The sequence below is a fragment of the Salvia hispanica genome, chromosome 2, assembly GCF_023119035.1.
Source record: "Salvia hispanica cultivar TCC Black 2014 chromosome 2, UniMelb_Shisp_WGS_1.0, whole genome shotgun sequence".
Taxonomy (NCBI): Eukaryota; Viridiplantae; Streptophyta; class Magnoliopsida; order Lamiales; family Lamiaceae; genus Salvia; species Salvia hispanica.
In genome coordinates this window covers 16447465-16456951 of record NC_062966.1, presented here as the reverse complement: position 1 = coordinate 16456951, position 9487 = coordinate 16447465, and the positions used below count along the sequence as shown (strand labels likewise).

At 36.9% G+C, this 9487-nt stretch overlaps 1 pseudogene; it reads left to right on the top strand.

The window, feature by feature from the left end:
* Window positions 1-8659: 8659 nt before the first annotated feature.
* LOC125206373 lies at window positions 8660-9487 on the top strand (annotated as a pseudogene).

The window sequence follows — 9487 nt, the reverse complement described above, 5'->3', positions numbered from 1 at the left end:
AAAAAACCGATGCAATATTTGGTGAGGAGAAAATTATGGACTTTCCATAACCACCAATATTGTCATTCCCTAAAAAGCCCTTTTCCATATTTTTAATTAATAAAAAATGTATAATCAGGCCTTAATTTCGGCCATTAGATGTTAAGAATGAATGGTTGAGATTAAAAAGGAAAAAGCATATAAAATAGGAAAAGCATATAAATACACCTATATATATATATATTCACTATTGCTATAATATTATTTTTGTCAAATTAATTAAGAATCGATCCTATATTCTAACCACTGTAGGGTCGGATCTTCCAAAAATTTAATTTCATGTTTAACTCCATTAATCAAAATTAATTGGTTTAATGATGAGAGAATTTTCATTAACATATTAACATTGATAAACCTTTATAGCAAGTACAATGGAACTGATTAGTAATTAGCCACCGTTAATAAAATTATTAAGCGTACTTTTTAAAATTCCAAAACTTAAACCACTAATTCAAGAATCAAGCATCAATTCCAAAAGTATTTTCTATCTTTAATTTAATGGTTTCATTAATGTAATAATACATTCCTTCTAAACCTAAATCTATTTTCAGGATGTTACAATTAGTCAATTAGATAGTCTAACACGCATCTCGGATTTATATTCACAAAATTCTTATCAATTGTACATTATCATTGGTACATGTACTTCTTGTTCTATACCAAATAATATATTCACACATAATTTCCATGTAATACCAAAAATATATAAATTATACATACAATTAAACGGTGATGCAGAGCGACTGACCCTTCTCTCCTCGGTGACACATGCTCAATAATGTCAAAAACTTGTTCTGATTTTTAGGGTGCAATTTAAGTACACAAAACAAGTTATAAATCCCTAAAAATACTACTTCTGCCAGTATACAGACGCGCAATGTAGTATAAAAGGTGTCGAACCCACAAGGAGGAGATTAATTGCTAAAACTATCAAATCTAACTAAAAAGCGATAAATTTGTAATTTTATAGGTTTGGACAAACGACTCAAATAGAAAGATCGAGAAAGTTAACTTGAGATTAACACAATAAAGGGGAAAGAACTACTCCTAATTTGGTTCGGGTTGTTTTTTCACATGACTTCTATTTCCTAATTATTTTTCCAATGCTTTTAGGGATCGTGTTAATTTTTCACTCGCTCGCAGCTGATCACTGATCGAGGAATTGTACACCTAGGATAGGCTGATCACGTCTCCTAGGCTCTACTCACCAACCCCTCACTCCTACAGTCGCATAGTAAGCTCGGGATTAGCTTCTAACACAATTCAACACAAATGATCCACCCCCGGTTTATCACCTAATCGGTTCTAACTCGAAGGTTCCTTATCTTAGTTTGCTCCTTATTCTAAGTTAAAGAGACATTAGAATTAAGGCAATTTCCAAATTAAGTTTACATGCTCAACTCAACAAGGATAAGAATAATCACCAAAGATAAGAGCTAAAAAGCAAAGGAAATCATAAAAATTCAAATAAAGAAGTTCATGTTCAACAACCCTACTACAAATTAGGAGTAATCCCAAGCTCTAGCCACCCATGGTGGTCACAATAACAAGGAAACAAGCTAAAGATACCATGGGGGACAAGGCTTGGGTGGATGAAGCTTCAATCTTGCTCTTCTTCTTCAAGTGTGGCTTCCAAGCTCCAAATCTCTCTCAAAAATCGTTCCAGCCGCCAAAAGTCGCATAGGAAGTCGGGCCCTAGCTTTTTATATAGTTTGGGCTGAAAAAATAGGCCCAGTCAACTTTGCCTGGCCGGGCGTTTTTTAGGTCAGAAATCGCCCGGCTGGACGTTTTTTCACTGCACTGCGCAGTTTTCGTAAAACAGCCATATCTTCTTCATCCGGACTCCGATTGAGGCGTGCGAGGTATCCACGCGAAGCTCTTTCGAAGGTGAATGCAACGGTGGACTTGTAGAAGAATTTGAAAATGATCTTCAAGGGCTGATTACTGTTTAGAATTGGACCATGTTTTCTTTTTCCTCTCTCTCTCTCTTATAGTTTGGTCTTTTGTCCTACTATATATCAAAATGAGTCCATTTTTCATCTTAAAAAGTGCGTTAACATAATGCAATAAAGGACTACAATTTGATTCACATCAAATACCCCCAAACTTAAGTCTTGCTCGTCCCGAGCAAGTCAATACAAAACACACTCTTTAGACCTCTATGATCATTCTTCTCACATCACGCCGACCCACACAAGTCCTCAAAACTTATTGGATTGACCCCGCATTCACTCGAAAGTAAGACTTTGGAACATGCAATGTGCACCAATCAACCGACCAACCACCTAAGAGCATGTCACTCCACTACACCAATGTTTTCTCGGGTAGTGCCTAGAGAGTCTCAAACTGTCATAACTAGATCATCAAAAGGAGTTCTTCCGGCTATTCTATTTCTTTTAAGGTACTTAAGGTGTTTCCCCCAAACTTAAACAAAACTTATCACTAGTCATTGTGATGCACAAATCAAAGGACTTTGATCATTTGGTTGTAATGAGGCTTTTGGTCAAGGTGGGATCATATTTGGCTAAGTGACTCACCACCAATTTTATAGCACTAGCACATCCATTACAAATCTCACATCTCAAATACAACTCAATACACACCCCCAAACTTGAGATTTTTCATTATCTCAAAACTAACAAACCAACACTTTTTTGTTTTTCATTTTTCATTCAACTTTTTTTTTTCTTTTTTCTTCTTTCTTCTTTAGCCTTGGCTTTTTTTTTCAATCACAAAAGGCTGCCTTTTATTCTATTCACTATTTTTTTTATATTCACCACCTAATGGCTCAAACACAAGCCTTCTCTTGTCGCACAATGAACCCTCCCGTGAATGTGCTAGCACTCTAACCTTGGTGATCGGGACCGAGAATTAAGGGCTAAACAAGGATATATAACATAGGCTCATTTAGTGACTTAAGATTTTCAACAAAGAATAAGGCTTCAAAGCTCAAAATTGGCTCACTAGGGGTTTATGAAGGGTAAGGCATGTAATAATATGGATGTGAGGCTTAACGTCCTATTGCCTAATCATTTTCATGCATCAACAATAACAAGTTCACAATTCATCAAGCTTAAGTCTAGAAGATCAACCTTAAGGCCTTTTTTTATCATCAATTTTTCAAAACCGGAATTATCCTTTCTCCTTAGCTCAAGAAATCGGACTCCTAAGGACACTACATTCACTTGATCGAAATATGGAAGTTATAGCTCTCAAGCGGTTAATAAGTGAAAGAAAGGTTCCGCGGCCCAACTCTTAAGAGAAACTAAGTCCACGCCGACAAATCCTAAAGGAAACAATGTGCCTAGTGACATTCGAAAGAAGAAAATCAAGCATGCTTGTACACAAATATAGGAGAATTTAAGCCAAAATCAACACGAATCAAGCGAGCATGTGAACACCCCCCAAACTTAAATCATGCATTGTCCCCAATGTGCATACTCATGAAACGCAATAGTAAAGAAAGAGGTAAGAAGACTCCCTCAAATCATGTTAAGTCGAGGTGGGCGGGTCGGGTATTTCTTTACTTCGGCACGGCTCCTCATAAGTAGCTCATCCTTATTCCTACAAAGCAAAACTAGAAAATAAACTATTTACAATACCCGGTTCAAGATAAAAAACGAGGGAAAGAACCGAGTTAAAAAAACCCTCGTGATCAAAACAAACACTTAAACAAATAAACACTCAAACCACATATGATGGGTTGCCTCCCATCTAGCGCCTTTCTTTAACGTCTTTGGCTAGACCTTCCATCTTCTCTTTCTCAAACAGTGGGCTCGGCCAAAGGGTTCTCTTCCATCACCTCCTCATTGGTCATTCGGTCACTAAGGTATGACTTCAATCGATGCCCATTCACCTTCCTCAATTGGTTGGTAGCGGGATCAAAGTACTCAACCGCTCCATGGGGGTACACCTTGTGTACAACAAAGGCCCCCACCAACGGGACCTCAACTTGCCAAGAAATAGCTTCAAACGAGAGTGTTATAAAGAAGTACTCAGAGATGATAGCGGGTTGCTCCCACTCTCCTACACACCTTCTGATTATACCATCACTACAAAGTCGGAATAGGTACGGATCATCCCAATATTATGCAAGCACCTCATGTAGAAACCTCTTCTTTTATTTGTATGAGAGGTCATTGGGCATGATTCCTGCAGCTATATAGTTGTCCAAACTCGCAAACCATGGAGTAGTCATCCCTCTCATCATGATGCTCAATACTCTCTCATCGGGGAACTCCTCAACGATTGCTCTATTTTGTTCATCTTTTGAGAAGACAAGTCCCTCCAGTCTAAACAAACAGTCTGCCACAAGGTTTTCAGAACCTTTCTTATCCTTGACTTCTAAGTCAAACTCTGAGAGTAGGAGAATCCATCTAATCAATCTCGGTTTGGCATCTTTCTTTGCTAACAAGTATTTGATTGCCGAGTGATCAGTGAATACAACCACCTTCGTGCCCAACAAATAGGCACGAAATTTGTCGAAAGCAAACACTACTGCCAACATTTCTTTCTCATTTGTGGTGTAGTTCATTTGGGCATCATTTAAGACCTTTCTTGCATAGTAGATGGCATGAAATAGCTTCCCATGTTTTTGTCCCAAGACAGCCCCCACGGCAAAATCTGACGCATCACACATCAACTCAAATGGTAGTGTCCAGTCAGGGGCTATGATGATGGGTGCCTCTACTAGCTTCTTCTTAAGGAGCTCAAAGGCTTCTAAGCATGCCTCAGTGAATTCAAACTTGGCTTCCTTTACCAACAAATTGCACAACGGTTTGGCTACTTTTGAAAAGTCTTTGATGAAGCGCCTATAGAAACCCGCGTGGCCTAGGAAGCTCTTTATCCCTTTTACCGTGGTTGGAGGAGGGAGTTTGGCAATGACTTCGACCTTTGCACGGTCGACCTCCAAACCTTTTTCGGACACTCTATGTCCCAACACAATGCCCTCTCGCACCATAAATTGACATTTTTCCCAGTTTAGGACCAAATTAGACTCCTTGCATCGTTGAAGCACTCTTCTTAAATTTTTCAAACAAATATCAAAGGAGGATCCAAAAACTGATAAGTCATCCATGAATATCTCCATAATGTCCTCATTCATATCACTGAAGATAGACATCATACAACGCTGAAAGGTGGCGGGGGCATTGCAAAGCCCAAATGGCATCCTCCTAAAGGCAAAAGTGCCCTTAGGGCATGTGAAGGTCGTCTTGTCTTGATCCTCAAGTGCTATAGTGATTTGATTGTAGCCAGAGTAACCATCTAGGAAGCAATAATGTGAATGATCGGCTATGCGGTCAAGTAACTGGTCAAGAAAGGGCAACGGAAAGTGATCTTTCCTCGTCGCTGCATTTAGCTTCCGATAGTCCATACAGATCCTCCCCTAATTCACCATCCTCGTTGGTAATGCCTCATTGTTCTCACTCATCGTGACTGTCACTCCCCCCTTCTTAGGTACACATTTAACTGGGCTAACCCACTCGCTATCAGATATAGCGTAAATGATGTCAAAATCAAGCAGTTTTATCACCTCTTTTTCTACAACTTCTTGCATGCATATCTCTTGTTGGAGAGCTGCCTTCATTTAACAAGATCTTGTGCATGCATACAGCCGGGCTTATGCCGTTTATGTCGGCTATGCTCCATCCAATTGCTCCCTTATGATGTTTTAGGATAGCAATAAGGTCATCCTCCTCTTTTGGACTGAGGAGAGCGGAGATGACAACGGGTAGTTTACCCTCTGTTCCTAAGAATGCATACTTCAAATGCGAGGGAAGTGGTTTCAATTCCACTAGTGGGGGTTCTTCAATTGAGGGTTTCAAACTTGCTTTAAAGCAACTCTCAGTGTACATTGATGCAACCCCATCTTGAACATTTTCCTCATAATCGAACTTATCAATACATGTTGATGACTTAACTTCATTGCCTTCACTTTCTAGATCGGCAAGATCATAGACACTCTCCTCAATCTGTGCACTGCAGCATGATTTCTTGTATATGCACTTGTCAAGGGCGTCTACCACGAAGCAAGCCTTTGCATCCATAGGCGTTTTCATAGCCTTTGCATCCATAGGATTTTTTCATAGCCTTTTTCATATGCAATAAATGACTACAATTTGATTCACGTCACACGCATCTCGGATTTATATTCACAAAATTCTTTATCAATTGTACATTATCATTGGTACATGGACTTCTTGTTCTATACCAAAGAATATATTCACACATAATTTCCATGTAATACCAAAAATATATAAATTATACATACAATTAAACGGTGATGCAGAGCGGCTGACCCTTCTCTCCTCGGTGACACATGCTCAATAATGTCCATATTTCGGACATGTCAAATACAAATGCAACTTATGACTACCATGTTCCATATGACACATGCAGACAATCCCAGTGAGATCTATCCCCGCTCTGACACCACCTAAACTGTCACACCCCAACCCTTATGACTTATGCTCTTACTATAAATAATTTCAAAACTCAACCTTTATCAAGTACATATTTCAAAACATTGTAAACCATAGTGAGACCCTCTCACCACTCTATATACTATATATTTATCTGTATGCAAAAATGAGGAGGAGGAAAAGGTTGCCAAAACGCGTTACCCGCCGACCCTGATAACATGTTGAGTTCCTATGACCCACGTCAATCAAAAACGTCACTGATATCTTATTCCTGAAAAATATTAGTGGTTCAAGACTGGTATCTGCCCGGGATTTTCAATATGCCAGTATGATTTGACCCGAAGGTCCCACTATGATTTGACCCGTAGGTCCCACTGTGAATTGACCCGTAGGTCCCAATATGATTTGACCCGAAGGTCCCAATATGATTGACCCGAAGGTCCCATTATGTCCACTGTGATTTCAGATCCAGGACAAGACTATCACAGATCCTCTTTAATCCAATGATTCAGTTAATTTCAATGCCATATGCAAAACATATCAATTGCATCAATTACATATCCATGTATTCCATCAATTAACTTCAATACCATATATAAACATATCTATTACACAAATCACATATCCATATCATATTTCACCCTCATATCAAATAACACATAACCACTTCAGTCTTACATCATATAATTCAAATATTCACTCAAATTTAACACATAGCAATCAATCACATAAAATATGTAAAATTAAAAGTGTGATTTATACACACCTGATTACGACAAATAATCTAACCGAGCACTTGTTCCTTCTTGATCTTCACCACTTGACACTATGCAATAAATACATATTCAAATTAATTTCATATTTTTCTACATGATTTGTGTGTTATAATTAGCTATAATATAAGTACTGTATAACTATTTTCTCTACGTAAGTAATTATACCATCCACTTGTGTACATATAGTTCTAATTATACACATCATATTATAAACAATTAAATATAGGAAACAAGAGTTTGTAAAACAGACTTATACATATGTATAACGCTGGAATCAAAATACTATACTAGTACTTATATGTCCATATCTATTTAGTTGCAAAAACACTCACATACATCAAAATACTGAATTAGGTGTATAATTATTCCAAAATCATGTAATAAAGTGGATTGGCATCTAAATTAATAATTCATTAAAAAGGGGCGTATATATTAAGAATTGTTTCTACTAACCTCATCACTATGATTTTAAATAATTCAATATGTATATGACTAAATAACATATTAAATAAATATTCCAACCTTACCTTCATAATCTATTTTCATTAACGTGAGTTCTTCTCCTTTCTCTCTTTTTTCATTTTTTTTTTTCTTTTCAAACAAAAACGTAGCTTACAATAGAGAGTATTGCCATTTGAAAAATAATTCTTTTTACCTCCTTATTTTATTGTACAGACCGACTTAATATTTTTATCAACTTCTTTAAAAAGCATTAGTCATACTACAAGAAATATAAATGAGACACGTCTCTTTACAAATAGTAAAAAAAAAAACATTTCATCCCCTCACATATTTTACAAGTTTAAAACTCCATGCAAATCATGCACTATATTTATATATTAGTACACCCTCCATTCCATAGTAATAGAGTCATTTTGTCATTTTGGTACGTTCCATAGTAATAGAGTCATTTCTCTTTTAGTAAAAGTCAACTCATTTTTCCACACTTACTTTACTCTCTTTTACTTTTTTCTCTCTTCATCTCTCTACCTTTTTCATTTTCCACTTTATTCTCTCTTTACTTTACTCACCTAACACAATTTTTCTTAATCTCCATGTCGAAAAGAAACACCTCCATTACTATGAAACGGAGGGAGTATATATTTACAGTATAGGGACACATACTCACATGTTTATTATGCATGTACACACGTATATACATTTATTACTTTAACTAATCCAAATAAATTTCTTTTTATATTACCTCATTTAATATTTTTATTCATATGACAATAAAATATGTCATTACAAAGACATATGTAGATATGTAAAAGTATGTATATTTTGAGTATGGGATATTATAAAAGCTATAGCGTGCAACAGTAAAAAATTTAAATTGAAATATCATTAATAAATATGAGTAATATGATTGTTACAATTTCATGACTGAATTCAACGTATATTAATACAATTATGAGTAATATGGCTGTTACAATTTCATGATTGAATTTAAAGTTACACAATTTAAATAAAAAATTACATTCAAAATCCAAAAATTTATAAACATTAAAAATTTTACCTAAAATTTATGAATATTTCAAATTATGGTCAAAACTCGCCATTTATATATGTATAGATAATCCTTCTCAATCTCAAGATTATCAACTCCTCTTCGTAGAGCATAGACATCTCCTCCACAACTGGAAATCGATGATGTACGCAACAATCTCCGATGGAAGAAGGTTGACGTACCAGCAACCAAAGCTTGGAAGCTCTATAGCACTCTCCAGCTCTCCAAAGTTGTGAAGTAAGCCCTCCCCAACCTCATCAGCTGAGTCGACGTCGTCCAAGGCGACGGCGGCGCCGAAACTATTCTCGAGCTCGTTTTCTATCCAGGTACCATTCACATTCAATTCAATTCAATTCCACTAGATTTATATAACTATCCTAATTAATTAAATTGATTAATTGAGCAGGTATGGGACTAGGATGGAAGTCATACAAGGAGAAATTCAAGGTGGTGGATCCTGAGAAGCGTGTGAAGGAGGTAGAGGTGGTGGAAGATGGATTTCTGGATCTAGGGTTCACGCTGTATCGTGTGAGAGAAGGTGGATTTCTGGATCTAGGGTTCACGCTGTATCTTGTGAGATTCAAAGTGATAGAGGTGGAGAGAAACGAGAAGCAGTGTATAATTCGATATATGATCGAGTATGTGCTCAATCTGCAGCGAATGTTGCGCTCGTTTCTATACCACTCACCGCTATCATACAACACTCTGCTCAGTATTTGCTCTGCAACAATGACAATTGA